This window comes from Zootoca vivipara, chromosome 1 (genome assembly GCF_963506605.1).
Source record: "Zootoca vivipara chromosome 1, rZooViv1.1, whole genome shotgun sequence".
In the NCBI taxonomy this organism is placed as follows: Eukaryota; Metazoa; Chordata; class Lepidosauria; order Squamata; family Lacertidae; genus Zootoca; species Zootoca vivipara.
Window position 1 is genome coordinate 101,503,520 of NC_083276.1, and position 16,940 is coordinate 101,520,459.

Here is a 16,940-nt window from a genome sequence, read left to right on the forward strand (position 1 = left end):
ACAGAAGTTAAGAAACCCACGGGAATACAAAAGGGCCTTCACACCACATCTTAAACACATGAGAGTTGGTGCCAGGTGAACCTCCTTGCAGTGGACATACCAAAAGTGGGACGAAGGGACGAAGCAACCAGCAGCTCACCTGACCTTTGAAAGTGGGAACATCTGATGAAGGACCTCTAAATATGACTTTAGCATACAGACTGCTTTCAGATCTCTGGGTCTCAAACTATATAGACAGCCGGTGGATGCTGTTCTAAAGTGGTCAGCGAGATTCTGCTTGACCAGTTTTGGTTAGTGGAAGTGCTTTCTTTTCAGCTGGAGTGCACCTCCCTCAGGTGGGCGCCATTGTGAGCTGACACTCCCCCCCCCCTGCTTCTTGCCTTTATGTGCTTCTGAGAAGCCCAAAATGAACATTGCAAGCCAGAACAGAAGCTGGCCAACGTGTGCAAGTCTACACTTTTTAAAAGATCTATGACTCCACCTAGCTCTTAGCCTCTCCCCAGCCACGAATGGTCAAGCTACAGGGTGGGGCAATTCATATTTCTTTTTCTTCAGTCTGCCTCCAGCTTGCCATAGTTTTAAGCACCTCCGCAGGCAGTGAATACTTCTGTTGACAAACTGGCAACTGTTCAGGGCTACCCCGAGTCACGCAGTGACTTACTTCATGGTGAATTCAAACACCAAAGGCATACTGACACGGTGAATGGCAGGAGTCTAGTCTCGAGGTTACCAAAGCAAGGATAGGCTGCTTTGAGACAATCACACACTCCTGCCAGTGTATTTGCACCACGCTGACCTCTTCAATGCCTCCTCCATCCTTCCTGGTAAGGAGCAGTGAGTGACTCAGGTGATCACCACCATCCCACCACACTGGACTTTACTAGGAGGCACTGCAGAAGACACAACAGATTCACCTAAAGGTAAAGGTAAAAGGACCCCTGACCATTAGGTCAAGTCGTGACCGACTCTGGGGTTGCAGCGCTCATCTCGTGTTATTGGCCGAGGGAGCCGGCATACAGCTTCCAGGTCATGTGGCCAGCATGACAAAGCCGCTTCTGGTGAACCAGAGCAGCACACGGAAATGCCGTTTACCTTCCTGCTGGAGTGGTACCTATTTATCTACTTGCACTTTGATGTGCTTTCGAACTGCTAGGTTGGCAGGAGCAGAGACCGAACAACAGGAGCTCACCCCGTCGCGGGGATTGGAACCACCGACCTTCCGATCGGCAAGCCCTAGGCTCAGTGGTTTAGACCACAGCACCACCCACGTCCCATACACATTTGCTTAGGTTGCAACAAATTGGGATCAGATGTCAAAAAGGAAAACAGCTACCAGATTTTTAGAAGACATCTGAAGGCAGCCCTGTTTAGGGAGGCTTTTAATGTTTAACAAATTAGTGTATTTTAATGTTTCTGTTGGAAGCCGCCCAAAGTGGCTGGGGAAACCACATTGGGATGCAGAATGGGATTCATCCAACTGAAAGTAAAGTATGAGCAGGAACAACATCTGTATCTGAATAAACCCTGTGTTCAGGTGTAGGTGTGGATGTCCTCCTTCTCCATGGCATTACTTTCAATATGATGTTTGCTTGTTTGCATCAGCCCACTTGCTCCAGCAACAAGGACATTTTCCATCTTCTCCCTCTGCCTGCCCCCACTTGCAATCAGGGCTTCACCACTTCACCAAGAGACACCACAAACTGTCTGAAGCAAGAGCTGATTTTATGGGGAGCAACCATGTTTGCCGAATGCTTCCCACCACTGCTGTTTCAGCTCAGACCTTCCTGCCTCTTCTTATCAAAGTATTCTGTCCCTTTCAGTCTTTTGCCTAATTTTTATATTCAGTTTATATGTTCTTGAGAATGTCATTGATAGATGTGTTTGTTCTGTATTTGAAACAAAAGGCCATTGATCTTGATAGGGGCACGTAGGGACCTCAGCAACATCAATAATAAAGACCAAAGAAAGAAAGAAAAAGGCAGAGATCTAAAGTAATAATAAATGGGGGAAAGGCATAGACATTTAGAAATGATCCCGTCTCTACCTTTTCAGTTTTACTTCTATTAATCTGTAGGTGCTTCTAGTCTGTGTTGACTGGAAACACTTCTGCATGGGGGCTCAGAGTTGCGGTTCAGGCATACAGGTTCCTTGTCCGCCCGTCCGCCCCCCCAGCATTCCTGTGCTTACACAATGTCAATGTCATCAAAATGCTGGCTCTTGCTTTCTTGATATTTAATCCAAATTTCCCCTTCCTACAGAAAACCTAATAAGTAAAAATTAACCTGTTATACACCCGCAGTCATCTCTTCCGGTGGTCTTCATTACTTCACCATTACTTCTATTTCTTCCTCAGCCTTGGGCACAATATTTTGCCTCTGGTTGCCTCCAAAAATGAGTGAAAGAGACCTCTTTCTACTTATCACTGCATGCTGAGGGCATGCCCAGATTCTGCGTGTGTGCAGGCATGAGAGAGAGAATAAGTTAATCATTGTCATAATATACAGTGGTACCTCGGTTTATGAACACAATTGGTTCCGGAAGTCTGTTCATAAACTGAAGCGTTCATAAACTGAAGCGAACTTTCCCATTGAAAGTAATGGAAAGTGGATTAATCCGTTCCAGGGGTACTTAAACTGAAGCGTTCATAAACTGAAGCGAACTTTCCCATTGAAAGTAATGGAAAGTGGATTAATCCGTTCCAGACGGGTCCGCAGAGTACTTAAACTGAAGTGTTCATAAACTGAAGCATGGGTGTAATTGGTTCCGGAAGTCTGTTCATAAACTGAAGCGTTCATAAACTGAAGCGAACTTTCCCATTGAAAGTAATGGAAAATGAATTAATCCGTTCCAGATGGGTCCACGGTGTTCATAAACTGAAAATTCATAAACCGAGGTGTTCATAAACCGAGGTTCCACTGTACCAGATTTTCTCAAACCAGATTTTCAGCAGACCATATTTTCTATTATAGAAGAAGAATGGTGAGATCTTGTTTTTCTTACACGTTTTGGCTGCGGTCAGCCAAAGTGTGATGGGGAAGCACCACACAAGTTTTTCCAGAGTCGCTGCTAGATACTAAGTGAGCCCCATGTTGGGCTAGAGCGCTGGGAGGGAAGAAGAGGAGGAAGCTGCTCTCAGGAGCGCTGTGCTGTGGGGGCCATCCTGGATCCAGCTACTCTAAGACCCAGGAAGCCCAAGAACTTTGCTTTCCCAGGATTCTTCTCTCTAAGTTCCCTAGCTCAGGCAGGAAAGTAGTTGGCAGAGGCTGTAACATCACCCATCACTCAGGGAGATCCACAGAAGGACTCCCATTGTCTCCGCAGCTGGCTCTGATTGGACTGACATCAGGCTTGGGGAACCTTTGGCCCTTCAGATGTTGCCGAACTACAACCCTTATGAGCTGCAACAACCCTGACCTTTATTCTCCATTAGCGAACATACTGGATAGCACCCTAACTCATTTATTGGTGCCTGAGCTTGTGCGGGTAAGAAAACTGTTTCCCCCCCCCCTTGCTGTTTCATTCCAAACATGAATTTCATCTTACGTTCCCATGACAAGAGAATATGCTTCGTCCTTTTACATCTAAGCTCATAGGATATTTTTAGATATATTGCACACTATAATTGTCTTGATGTGCTGTTTGATGTATTGTGCTGTTGCCTTTAGCTGCATTGAGGAAAGGCAGGATATAGATAATTTAAATAAACAAACAGGGACAAATAAAAAAATTAAACTAGCTCAGTGCTACAGCTTCACAACCTCTCACAGCAGGCAGTACAATACCCTCTGCTATTTGTGCTTTGGTACAAGTTGTTATGGCCCTTAGGCAGTGGAAGCTGATACACTAGAGCAAATTGGGCCCTACCAACCTTAACTGGCCTTCAGTCAGCCTCACCTGCCTGTCCTCTTAGTAGCAACCAGTCCAATGGGTGGCAGTGCCTGCCAGCTCCCTCTTCCATAGCTTTCATGCTGCCCTTGTAGAACTCAGCAGGGAGGAAGAGAGTGGTGGTGAGAAAAGTTGGAGATAATTGGCTGTGCCTATCGTTGGCTCTTGTTTCACCTCTGATGTTGCTCTCCCTGTCTTCCACCCTGCCAGTCCAATAAGCACTACTCACCACTGCCCTTAGGATGTAGAAAGCAGAAGCAATTTGCCCCCCAGCCCAGGAGGTATCTATGACCAACATAAGGCCATCATTGAAAAAGAACCCCACTTAAGGCTCTGTTTAAAAATAATAATTCAGAGCTCCCAGCAAATTTGCAGGGAGCTTTTGCTGAACATTTGACATTTAAACTATTCTGTGCATTGGCAGCTTCTGATCCTTTGCCACATTTTGATGAGTACAAATCATGAAATGCATATTTTCGAGCAACTGGCTTGAAAGATGATATATGTTTGATGGATTTGCTCTAGGCTGAAAATCATTTTTTGTGAGCTTTGTTTGAACTATCCATTTTCAAATTGGAAGGAAATAGGTTGGGAATTGCTGTGATGTGTACAATATATTTAAAAGCATGCTTGTTAGGAAAGATTTGGAACAAGCCTTTTTTAGGATAAGAAGGGGGAGAAACCCATTCAGAAACTCTGTTGACATCTGGTAAAGCCTTGTTAAAACCCCTAAAATAAATTTACGGACACACACACACACACACACACACACACACACACACACGATTTTATACCTATTGCTTCCAGATATACTGACTCAGAGCAAGCTGATCCTTCCAGCTCAGTATTGTCTACACCGACTTGCAGAGGCTTTCCAGATTTTCAAATGGAGATGCCACCAGTTGAGCGTGGGACCTTCTGCATGCGGCTGAGAAGGAAGCAGAGAGTGAGGGTTCGCAAGTGATGCCCCCTGTGAGCATCCATTCTCCATTCTTACAAAGTTAATCACATGGAGAAAGGAAGACTTGAAGGGGGCACCTCTCCCTCCCTCCCTGTTATGTACTGCTGATTGGTCTGCAGGAGCCACCCAATCCAGCTCCGGGTAGAAGTGAATCAGCAACCTGATTGGCCTGCAGGAGCAGCCAATCAGGCTGCTGGCAGAAGTCAATCCGCAACCTGATTGGCCCACAGGTGCAGCCCTGAAGTAGCCAATCACGCAAGGCCGATTGTGTAAATAATGTGTATAAGCAGACGTTTTGGGGAAAGAGCTATTCTTCTCTTCTTCTTCTATTGCTACTACAAGCCGAATAAAGATCATGAAATTCACTCTGGATTCCGAGTATATTTCTCCCTCCCTCCCTCCCTCCCTCCCTCCCCACGAACTTTGTCCACATGAACAATAAATGAAAACATGTGATAAGACACAGCAGAAACAGATCTATGCATGCTGTGTGATTGGAATTGACAACATGCAGTGCTTTTTTCTTTAAAAATGATTAGGGGATACTCTCATTTTGAGCACGCGTGGCGCTGTGGGTTAAACCACAGAGCCTAGGGCTTTCCAATCAGAAGGTTGGCGGTTTGAATCCCCGCGACGGGGTGAGCTCCCATTGCTCGGTCCCTGCTCCTGCCAACCTAGCTGTTCGAAAGTACGTCAAAGTGCAAGTAGATAAATAGGTACCGCTCCGGCGGGAAGGTCAACGGCGTTTCCGTGCACTGCTCTGGTTCGCCAGAAGCGGCTTAGTCATGCTGGCCACATGACCTGGAAGCTGTACGCCGGCTCCCTCGGCCAATAACGTGAGATGAGCGCCGCAACCCCAGAGTCGGTCACGGCTGGACCTAATGGTCAGGGGTCCCTTTACCTTTACCTCATTTTGAGTATTTTGAGAATTTTATAGTTCAAATCAGGGAAAATAAACACAGTAAATGGATAAAAGTACAAAGAACATGCATTACCTCATATTACACAGCTGACAGTTCACAGTAACTTCCACACATTAAACGCTCTCTTCCGTCTGAGACTCAGGAAACACCGTGACAGGAAATGAATGAGGCCGCCATTGGGGTAGCAACGGAACTGGCGATTCACCGTGCTAGAGAAGAAACTTTTTTTAAAAAAAAAGTTTCTTCTCCCCTTAGATTCACAGAACGTTTAGGGGTACACGTACCCCTACGTCCCCCCAGAAAAAAGCACTGGATCCATGCATAGCATTTGGGGACTTATCCATACTAACCTTTCCTCCACAAAGTCCTTGTTTTAGACCTGTGTGCCGAAGTGCCCTTCCCCACCCCCCTCCGAAGCTTTCCCTGTGGAAACTCGCTCTTTAAAGATGGATAGGAGCAAACAGCAAAATGCAGAAGACCCGAGTGTTCAGCTATGGAACTTTAACTTGTGGAGCTGTGCTTGGAAAGAGCAGGGCAAAAGGTGTGTGGATATGCCAGTGTTTTGGGGCCCTCTGAGATAATGGATCTCTGCATCCCAGCCCGCCCACTATGCAGCCTTGCCTCCAAACAATCTGTGGTGCAAAAGGCTGTTGCTGGAACCCTGCAGGCTGGTAGAATCACAGAATCAAAGAATTGTAGAGTTGGAAGGGACCCTGAGGATCATCTAGTCCAACTCCCTGCAGTTCAGGAATATGCAACCGTCCTATACAGGATTGAACCTGCAATACAGGGATCGAACCTGCAATTTTGGCGTTATTGGCTCCATGCTAACCAACTGAGCTATCCGGGCTTTAAAGTAGGAAAGGGTGGTGCACAAACTGACTTGATGGGACTTGGTGAAAAGCGAAGTTAAGAAGCATTAACTTCAGGAGGAAATTCATATATATATATATATATATATATATATATATCGTGGGATTGAAGGAAATAACAGATGGTAAATTGGTATAGATTAAATAGGAAGGAAAAAGAAAGTGTAAGGAAAGGATGAAAAACATGACATAAAAATAATCTACATTTCTTTAATAAAAAAACACCCAACAGCAGAAGGTGGACATATTAGAGAAACAGCAGGAAAGAGAGAGAGACAGAAGGTACTGTGAAGCCCAGAACAGGAAATATTAAAAAGATAAAATTGTTGGCTCAGGAGCAGCATGGGAGTGGGGGAGAGAAAATACAAAGTGTTTTGATATTATTATTTTTTTAACTTGGAGGATAATATGAAAAGAGCACAAGAAACAAACAATGCTTTGGATATTTCTACCTGCACGGTGTTAGGTTTCCTTTCTTTAGTCTTTTTCAACCCTGTTTGTGTGGGTGGGTGAATCCATTGTTCAAATATTGAGCCTGATCCAACCACCGTTTAAAAGCCCATTGATTTCGGTTGGAGGTAGCTATGTTCATGTACATAAATCCCATTGAAATGAATAGGCTTTACAGTGCTTCATCTGATGACGTAACCAGGGACATCTTGACTTCTTTGTCACTCAAGCCCAGCTCAGCCATTTTATGACTTGATTGACCCTGCATGCACTGTGAATCTTACCTATCGCACGATGATGAACTATCATTTTCATCATAACAGTTTCATCCAGCATCTCTATTATGATCTGTATAATGCAGACCTTCCCTTTACTGGTACCCCAGCAGCAGCCCTACTGTCAAGGGCCCACATGGCTAAAATTAACTGGCCCCTGAACAGTTCAAATCCTCCATTGCATTTGCAAACTTTACAGAGAAGAGAAGGAAGGAAGAAGCTTGCAGTAGTTCCTAAGGATACAAGTCCTGGCAATCCTCTTGACCTCCCCCGTTCTCTCACTACAGATTTTGGATTTTCAAAACAAAACACACAGTTAGTTTGTTTCCATTTATTAACTGCATCCCATAAAGTAGCTCAAAGAGATTTCGCAGCAAAACATGAATCAGAGAAACAATTAAAAACAATCCCCTATATGCAAACAATGTAATGGCAATTTGATATAGTTTTCAAATTGCAACAGGAAGGGACAAGAAGGAGGCAGGCTTTGTGACATTAGATGTTTGAGGTTTGTTTTAAAAAAGTTTCCTTTTACTCGCTTCTTATATAATTGCAGTCAATTTATTCCATCGTAGGAAGACTGATCCTACAGGTGTGCCCAAATGTGTTTAGCTGCCTCAACATTATACAAGGTAAAGGTAAAGGAACCCCTGACCATTAGGTCCAGTCATGACCAGCTCTGGGGTTGCGCGCTCATCTCGCATTATTGGCCGAGGGAGCCAGCGTATAGCTTCCAGGTCATGTGGCCAGCATGACAAAGCCGCTTCTGGCGAACCAGAGCAGCACATGGAAACGCTGTTTACCTTCCCACTGTAGCGGTTCCTATTTATCTACTTGCACTTCGACATGCTTTCGAACTGCTAGGTTGGCAGGAGCTGGGACCAAGCAACGGGAGCTCACCCCGTCACAGGGATTCGAACCGCTGACCTTCTGATCAGCAAGCCCTAGGCTCAGTGGTTTAACCCACAGCACCACCTGGGTACACTGGGTACACCTGGGTACACTGGGTATACAAGGTAGACTGCATTATATTTCTCATAGGGTTCCTGTGGCCGGTTTGGTCAATGGTCCTTGGCCAGTTCCAGCTCATCTATTTCCCTCAGGTGGATCAGGGAGGATGGCAGATTTGCATGCGCTCCCCCAAGTCAGCTTCTCACTCACCCTCTGCCACTGAGCCATTTGGAAGCACTGCCACTGCTTTGCTGCTTCAGCAAAGTGATCCGTGGTCTGATAATCACTGGGTTGCCCAAGCCTTGCCACAGAGACCTCGTGCCCTGCTGCCACTTCACCATGCTCAATGTTGTTTTAAGCTTCACTTTGAAAGGGCAAAATCAAAAGGATCCAAAAGTCAGTGCATGGGGCTTGGTGCAGGGTAGCAAGAATTCTGTCTCGGGAGGGGGCAGGGGCGTACCCAGGATCAAAACTGGGGGGGGGGGCAAGCCATGGTCATTCAGGTTGTGACATTTCAGCACGGAAAAGGCAAATGAAACCAAAATTTTAAGAAAATTATATATAATTATAGCAGTGCTTTATTACGGTAGTTATTACAATTATTTGCTTGGAAAAAAAATTAATTTCTATTCTAGTTACATGTCTTATACTAATATCATTTTTCTTGGGTTTGAAGAAAACTTGTTCAAAACTTTCGTTTCAATCCAGTCCTGATTTTCCTTGAAGAATTTCTGATGGACGCTCATCAAACACAACCCAGTCAGTCTGTCCACTCCCACTGTACTTCTGAGCCAGGTCTTTACCATTTAAAATTTAATTTCCTACAGAAATTACTTAACCTACCCTTTTGGAACCAATTTCTTATATTCATTTAGGCAGCCTCAATGTCTTCTAAATGTAAATAAGAAGGTAAACTAATAGCGGGTGGCTCAGTTTAGTGACGTGGAACTCACTAGACCCCTCTAGGAGATTCCCTCTTCTCTCTGCTAGAGCCCGCTGGGGACCTCTCCCTCCCTTGAATCCCAATGGCTGGCTGACATAGATTCCTCTACCAGTCGCTAGGTGGCTCTAGATACTGCTCGGTTTTTACACCATTTCAGTGTGGTAAACAACTGATTATTCGCCATCACCCTACCTAATTTTGTTTCGTTTCATCACTTTATAACCCCCCTTTTTTGCTTCGGGGGGCAGCTACCCCCCTGCCCCTCAATGGGTACGCCCATGGGAGGGGGAGGGATATCTTGTGCTTGCCTTGCATTTGGTAGTCATGCTTTTTGGGAAACAATAGTACTGAACTGTGGAGGAAGCACCATGAGCCTTGGGACTTAAACAGCATTTAACGTTGCCCTTGGTGGGAATGTTGCAAATCTTTGTGCTGTGCATCTTCACCACGAGGCCACACAGCACATAATACAACTCAGGCATTTTGCTACACCGTGCTATACAACGCTACACTTTTTTGCATATCCATCTTGTGCCTGAACAGGCGAAAGGATCAAACAGTGTGATACTAAAAGGCATTGCCTAAATACAAAAAGACAAAACAAATATGTGGCATAAATCAACTTTCCCTCAGTCTCTGGCAATTTCTCTGATTCTCAAAATGAGGTTTATTTGCAACTTGTAAATTTTTGCCACTTTTAAAATGCTATTTTGTTTTTATTGCTTATAACTTCGGCTTTGGCAGAATCCCAGAAACCTTTCCATTTTGAAAAGTTTAGCATGTTATTAATAGCCAAGTAATAACGAATTGGAAGATTATAATTCATGGGTTGTTCAGAGTCCTGTCAATGTTTTACTCTTTTAAAAACAACAACAAAGAAGTGCTATAGTGCTTTCTACCTGTGGGCAATTGTGACACCTAAAGCTATGTCTATATAATTTATTACTCTTCAGGAGATTAAATCTTTATTACAATAATGGGCTTTTAAGGACATGCCTGTAAGTGTTCTAGGATTCCACAGGTGCTCTTCATGAATGCAAAACAAAGGTGTCTATTAAGAAACAACACACACTTGAAAACAGGATTAGAACATAACAAAGCAAGCTATAGTGTCACTTTAAAGCAAATCCTTGACTGGACGTGTTAGGTCTGTTTGTTTTAATGAATGCTTCCAGATCTAAGAAGAAAATGCAATAATGTTTTTGCAAGCCTGCCACATTTATAGTTTTTTTCTGATCCCTTGAATATGTGTCTATGTCCACCACAAATCATCATGGGAATGTAACATACCTGAATAAAGTCATGCAACATTCATGACCCCATAGACACATTTAAGGTTTTCCATTTGTTTTTATCTTCACTTTCTTACATCTTAAGATAACTCAGAAGTAATTTCCAGCTCAATTATCCTTCATAGATAATGTACTAGTTGATAATCTTCTGGTACTGAACTTAGGGTACTTGTGCCTCTGAAGCTTGTTCCTACTTTTGCACCTCACTGTACTTTTTTCTGAACGCGCTAAAAATATTTATTGTTTAGGTAACCCTATCCAGACATGTAGAAGCTGTTGCATGCTTCCAGGGGTTCCCAACAAAATTTTCTCGAGGATCCCTCATCGAGCCACTATTGTGACAAGGACCCCCATTAATTCCTAATCCTAAAATTAAAAAGTGAGAGCCAAATTAAGAGTCTTTTTATATTTTATATTTATATGTTTTTTACAGTTCTTCCTCTTCATCTGTAGGCCTTTGTCGTTTTAATGAACCACTTTTTAACCAACGGTCCATTTTTAACTACGCGAACTGTAGCTTCCGCGAAAAACAACGCTTTGTTTACAAACACTACTGTTTTGCAAAGAGGCAGCACGCGCCAGGGAGGGGAATGGAGAAGACAGGGTACCTGCGCAGTAGTGCACAAATGAAGCCGACGCGCGCAAAGCATCTTGGGGAGGTGAGCGTTTAGAATGCGCGCGCTGCCTCTTTGCAAAACAGTAGTGTTTGTAAAGCGCCACCTAACGGCATACAGCAGAACTACTGCCTCTATCTAATTCTAGTTTTGCGCTAGACTCTGCTCATGCAGGAAGCGGCCAAAACAAAAAATCTGTTATCATACGAAATATATTTAATATATTTTTTATTCTAATAGCATATTGCGGACCCCTCTGGCATAGCTCGCGGACCCCTGGGGGTCCCCGGACCACCTGTTGGGAACCACTGCATGCTTCAATCTGGTTTTAGCATTTTGGTGATTTTAATGCTTTCCAGTGCTACTGTCTCTTTCTCCTTCTCTTCTGCCAGCCCCTCGGTGTTGTGACGTGGGGTTCGTGATTTCAGCTCTCTTGACATAATATGCTGGAGACAGTTCTCTAGTAACACTTCTTTGGTAAAGCAAACAAGACTGAGCTCTGAGAGAAAAGCTACATTTATAGGGACGGGGGGGGGGGACTAGCTAGAAAGGGATACATTTTGGAGGGAATAATATCAGGCAATCACAGTGCTGCCTTTTGGAGGAAACCAATAAGACAGAGGATCCAAATACAGCAGCTTAAATGAACCAATAGTACCGTAGCTGTACCCTCTGGAACCAAAAGGCAGTTACTTTACCCTGATGCAAATACAGACAATAGTAATACAGATATAAAATCTTTTGGCTCAATACACAATACTCGGTACATCTGGCAAATAGAAGAAGAGGAGGAGACTACTGGGGCTAGGGATTTCTGGTGCTGAAGCAATCCAATTACGATAATTAATTATTTCTCAGCTTACAAATGGCACAGCTTTTCTGAACAGGGAGGACTTGTTTCCAAGCCACCCAATTCCAATATTTGGTGTCATCCCTAGATTAATTAGAACCAGTGCCACTCTTGTTTCTATTATTGAAGCGCAGCTGAAGACCATGTGAAGCAAGTTATTGATGCAGTTCCACATATGCCCTCAGTAATTGGCAACTTGCCTTTGCAAGATATTACTGTTCTACGGGGATCATCAGGATTTTTCCTTCCAGTTATAAATATTGTGTTTTCCACCTGAAGAACATGCACACACACAAATCTTCCAGAGGGGAAAAAAACACCTAGTAGCACTTACTTTTGTTGCCAGGCAGATCAAACAAACCACCAACGGAAGCACACTCAGCCTCTGCTGAGTTACCAAGAGACAAACGTCCAGTCATTGCTAATTTACCAAGAGACAAGTTCACCTGTTGCTGCTCTAGTCTGCAATCAAGAGGGAACAATAACAACGCGTTCCTCTACAAAAGAGTCCATGCAATGTGAAAATGAAAGGTAGCTGAACTTATAGCTGGCCACACAACTCCTCTACATCAACCCAGTGGGTAAAACAATTGTCCACCTTGCCAAATAGCTTGCTGTCTGAAGCAACTACACATAAGGCACTTGCATGAGATACGACTACCTTACGACTACCATTAGGCATAGAGCAGGGATGGGAACGGCCCTCCAGTTGTTGGTCTGACTAACACTCCCACCATGCTACAGTATTGGCCATACTGGCAGTGGCTGATAGAGACTAGCCTTTGACTATTATCAATCTTATTTAAGCCAGTAGGCATTGGTGCATTTCATGCAGATTTTATGTCACCATCATTCTAGTTCTCCAGACTTTGCACCCACTAACACTTATGAATAGATTAAACGTGTTAGCTTTTTGTGTAGCTGACAAGTTGAACAATTCATAATGTGGAAGTATGTGCAATTGATGGATAATGCAACGATAAATCCCACAAAGTGCCTTTTATCCTGTACTGTATAAGAATATGCTTCTGGAAAAGGGATAACTGTTCATTGCATTGTACTCGCATTGTATCACTCACATTTTAAGTTACTTCCCTATACTTAACAGGAACTGTCGTGATCATTAATAGCAAGCATAAAGCAGTTCCTTCTGCATCAGTCAGCACAATATGGAATGAAGTGCAGCTGTTGCATATTATCTTTATCATATCATGTTATAAAGGCTTTGAGTACCTAGTAAACATCAACATGAGTAGCATCATGAGCAGTGAATGAGCTCAGATAAACACCAGGAGTTCTCACTGTTGCTGTAGCATGACTAATATGGATATTTGTTTACCTCTGTGTTATCTCAATGCAGCAGCTCCACTAAACACAATGAATGGGCCTTATGTTAGCATCCTTCCTTTTCATTTGTTGTTGTTTAGTCATTTAGTCGTGTCCGACTCTTCGTGACCCCAGGGACCAGAGCACACCAGGCACTCCTGTCTTCCACTGCCTCCCACAGTTTGGTCAATTCTAGAGCAGATCATTAAGCAAACAGTCTGTGAGCACCTAGAAAGGAACGCTGTGATCACTAAAAGTCAGCATGGGTTTCTGAAAAATAAGTCATGTCAGACTAATCTGATCTCGTTTTTTGACAGAATTACAAGCCTGGTAGATGAAGGGAACACTGTGGATGTAGCCTATCTTGATTTCAGCAAGGCCTTTGACAAGGTGCCCCATGATATTCTTGTAAAGAAGCTGGTAAAATGTGGGCTAGACAATGCTACCATTCAGTGGATTTGTAACTGGCTTACTGACCGAACCCAAAGGGTGCTCATCAATGGCTCCTCCTCATCCTGGAGAGTAGTGACTAGTGGGGTGCCACAGGGTTCTGTCTTGGGCCCAGTCTTATTCAACATCTTTATCAATGACTTGGATGATGGGCTTGAGGGCATCCTGAGCAAGTTTGCAGACGACACCAAATTGGGAGGGGTGGCTAATACCCCAGAGGACAGGATCACACTTCAAAATGACCTTAACAGATTAGACAATTGGGCCAAAGCAAACAAGATGAATTTTAACAAGGAGAAATGTAAAGTACTACACTTGGGCAAAAAAAATGAAAGGCACAAATACAGGATGGGTGACACCTGGCTTGAGAGCAGTACATGTGAAAAGGACCTAGGAGTCTTGGTAGACCACAGACTTGACATGTGTCAGCAGTGTGATGCAGCAGCTAAAAAAGCCAATGCAATTCTGGGCTGCATCAATAGGAGTATAGCATCTAGATCTAGGGAAGTAATAGTACCACTGTATTCTGCTCTGGTCAGACCTCACCTGGAGTACTGTGTCCAGTTCTGGGCACCACAGTTCAAGAAGGATACTGACAAGCTGGAACGTGTCCAGAAGAGGGCAACCAAAATGGTCAAAGGTCTGGAAACGATGCCTTATGAGGAACGGCATGGGAGCTGGGTATGTTTAGCCTGGAGAAGAGAAGGTTAAGGGGTGATATGATAGCCATGTTCAAATATATAAAAGGATGTCATATGGAGGAGGGAGAAAGGTTGTTTTCTGCTGCTCCAGAGAAGCGGACACGGAGCAATGGATTCAAACTTCAAGAAAGAAGATTCCACCTAAACATTAGGAAGAACTTCCTGACAGTAAGAGCTGTTCGGCAGTGGAATTTGCTACCAAGGAGTGTGGTGGAGTCTCCTTCTTTGGAGGTCTTTAAGCAGAGGCTTGACAGCCATCTGTCCGGAATGCTTTGATGGTGTTTCCTGCTTGGCAGGGGGTTGGACTGGATGGCCCTTGTGGTCTCTTCCAACTCTATGATTCTATGATTCTATGTTCGTAGCTTCGAGAACACTGTCCAACCATCTCGTCCTCTGTCGTCCCCTTCTCCTAGTGCCCTCAATTTTTCCCAACATCACGGTCTTTTCCAAGGAGTCTTCTCTTCTCATGAGGTGGCCAAAGTATTGGAGCCTCAGCTTCACGATCTGTCCTTCCAGTGAGCACTCAGGGCTGATTTCCTTCAGAATGGTTCCTTTTCATAACATTCAGTAAAAAAATTCACCACTGCTGTTCCACAGCATCCCTTAGCTTTGAAATCTTGACCCGACTGAAGTGCTCAGTTACGTTTCTGGAAGGGGTGCATCAAAGCATCGTTTTGCCCTCCATCCCAATTCACCAAATTCAGCCTGTTTTGAAGTCATCATGTGCTTTCTTCCATCAAGTACCCAGTATGTTAATCAGCATATCTTTTCAAGACAATCAGAATGCCATCACAGGTGGTTCGAATAGTGGTGTGGTAAACATGGGCTGAGTTATGAGTGGGTGGTGTTCAGTTAGAGAATTATTTACTTGTGACAAACACTGGTTGACTCCAGTAAGCGTTAAACTAGATGGGAATTTGGTGTCCTGAACTCTGAAGCAGAAAGGCCTTATGTGGATCAGGACTGCAGCACAGGGAAGATGGCTAACCTTTTCTCACTAGTGCCATTTTCACTTCTAAAATTTGCCTTCCCATCCAAGCTGCAAGAAGCGGGAATGAGGACTTATGAGGACACAGGGCTGTGTCCATAGATTTTTCTTTTTCAACTGAGACAAATAGCTATTTTGGGTGGGCAATTTTTTGCAGTAAAATAGCACAGGGGTTCCCCTGAACCACAGTCCTGATACAGATTACATGTCTGAGATTTTTTGAAGACTAAAAATCATGCAATTCCCAGATCATGTCCAGTTTGATTCTTATCATCACCACATTTGCAACACATCATCTGGTGTTATGGATTGGTCCTACGACCTAATTACGCTTACTTAGAAGGAGAATTCACGGAAATTAAAGGCATGCACTTGTTTAGTGGGTGTCCTTCCCCAGTCAGCTAGGTTGATTTTTCCAAGCTTCCTGAGAACCCTCCGAGAAAGCTTGAAGATATTCAAATAAGGCTTCTGAAAACAAAGTCCAGTAGAAATTATACACACATCCCTGTCAATTGCCTACCCTCTTCTCTAACAAACTTACCTAGGAAGGGCTGTTGGCAATGCTGTTCTGGAATGCTTCTAACATGGGCAATTACTGCTGGACTCCAATGGGAAAGAGCATCCATTGCTATTGGGAATTAATGCATGAGCGGGGGAGCAATATGTCCATTTTGCCCGCCTATCCAACCTTTATTGCTCAAGAGATACAGCTTGAGAGTTCTACATCAAGCTTATACAGTGGTACCTCGACTTACGAACGACTTGACAACCGAATTTTTCGACTTACGAATGGGGCAAATGGCCGCACGCTTACGAATTTCTCGACATCTGAACGGAAACCGCAACGGTTTTAGATAGGGTTTTTTCGACTTATGAATTTTTAGATGGGGTTGCTTCGACTTTTTCTATTTCCAATGCATTCCTATGGGAAATTGCATTTCCAATGGTGCTTTTCGACTTACGAATTTTTTGACCTACGAAGGTGCCTTCGGAATGGATTAAATTCGTAAGTCGAGGCACCACTGTATATGAAGTCTATATAAATATGATTTCAGTCATCCTAGTGCTAATCAGTACTCCATGCTCAGTACTCCGAGTCTTCAGGATAAGACCTACCATACAAGGCCTCTGTTGCCGACCTGACCTCTCTTCCATGAGTCATCCATTCTTCATCATCCAAGGTTTGTGTAGGAAAGAGGATAGACAGATGATGGGATAGTATATTTGCAGGCAGTCCATGATGAGCTGGACCTCAACATTGGAAGGAGGTTGGCAATTTGAGACTGGAAAAATTAATGTTTTCCCACCCTTTCATTCCAAAATTCACTGCCCTCACTAGTGCTCAGTCACACAACTGATGACTATAGCGTTGTGCAACCCTTTAAGTTAAAAAAAGGTCAAGCCCTTTTCAGAATGTCCCGCCTGAGAGAAGGCAGAGAGCACCTTCTTTAACTGACCA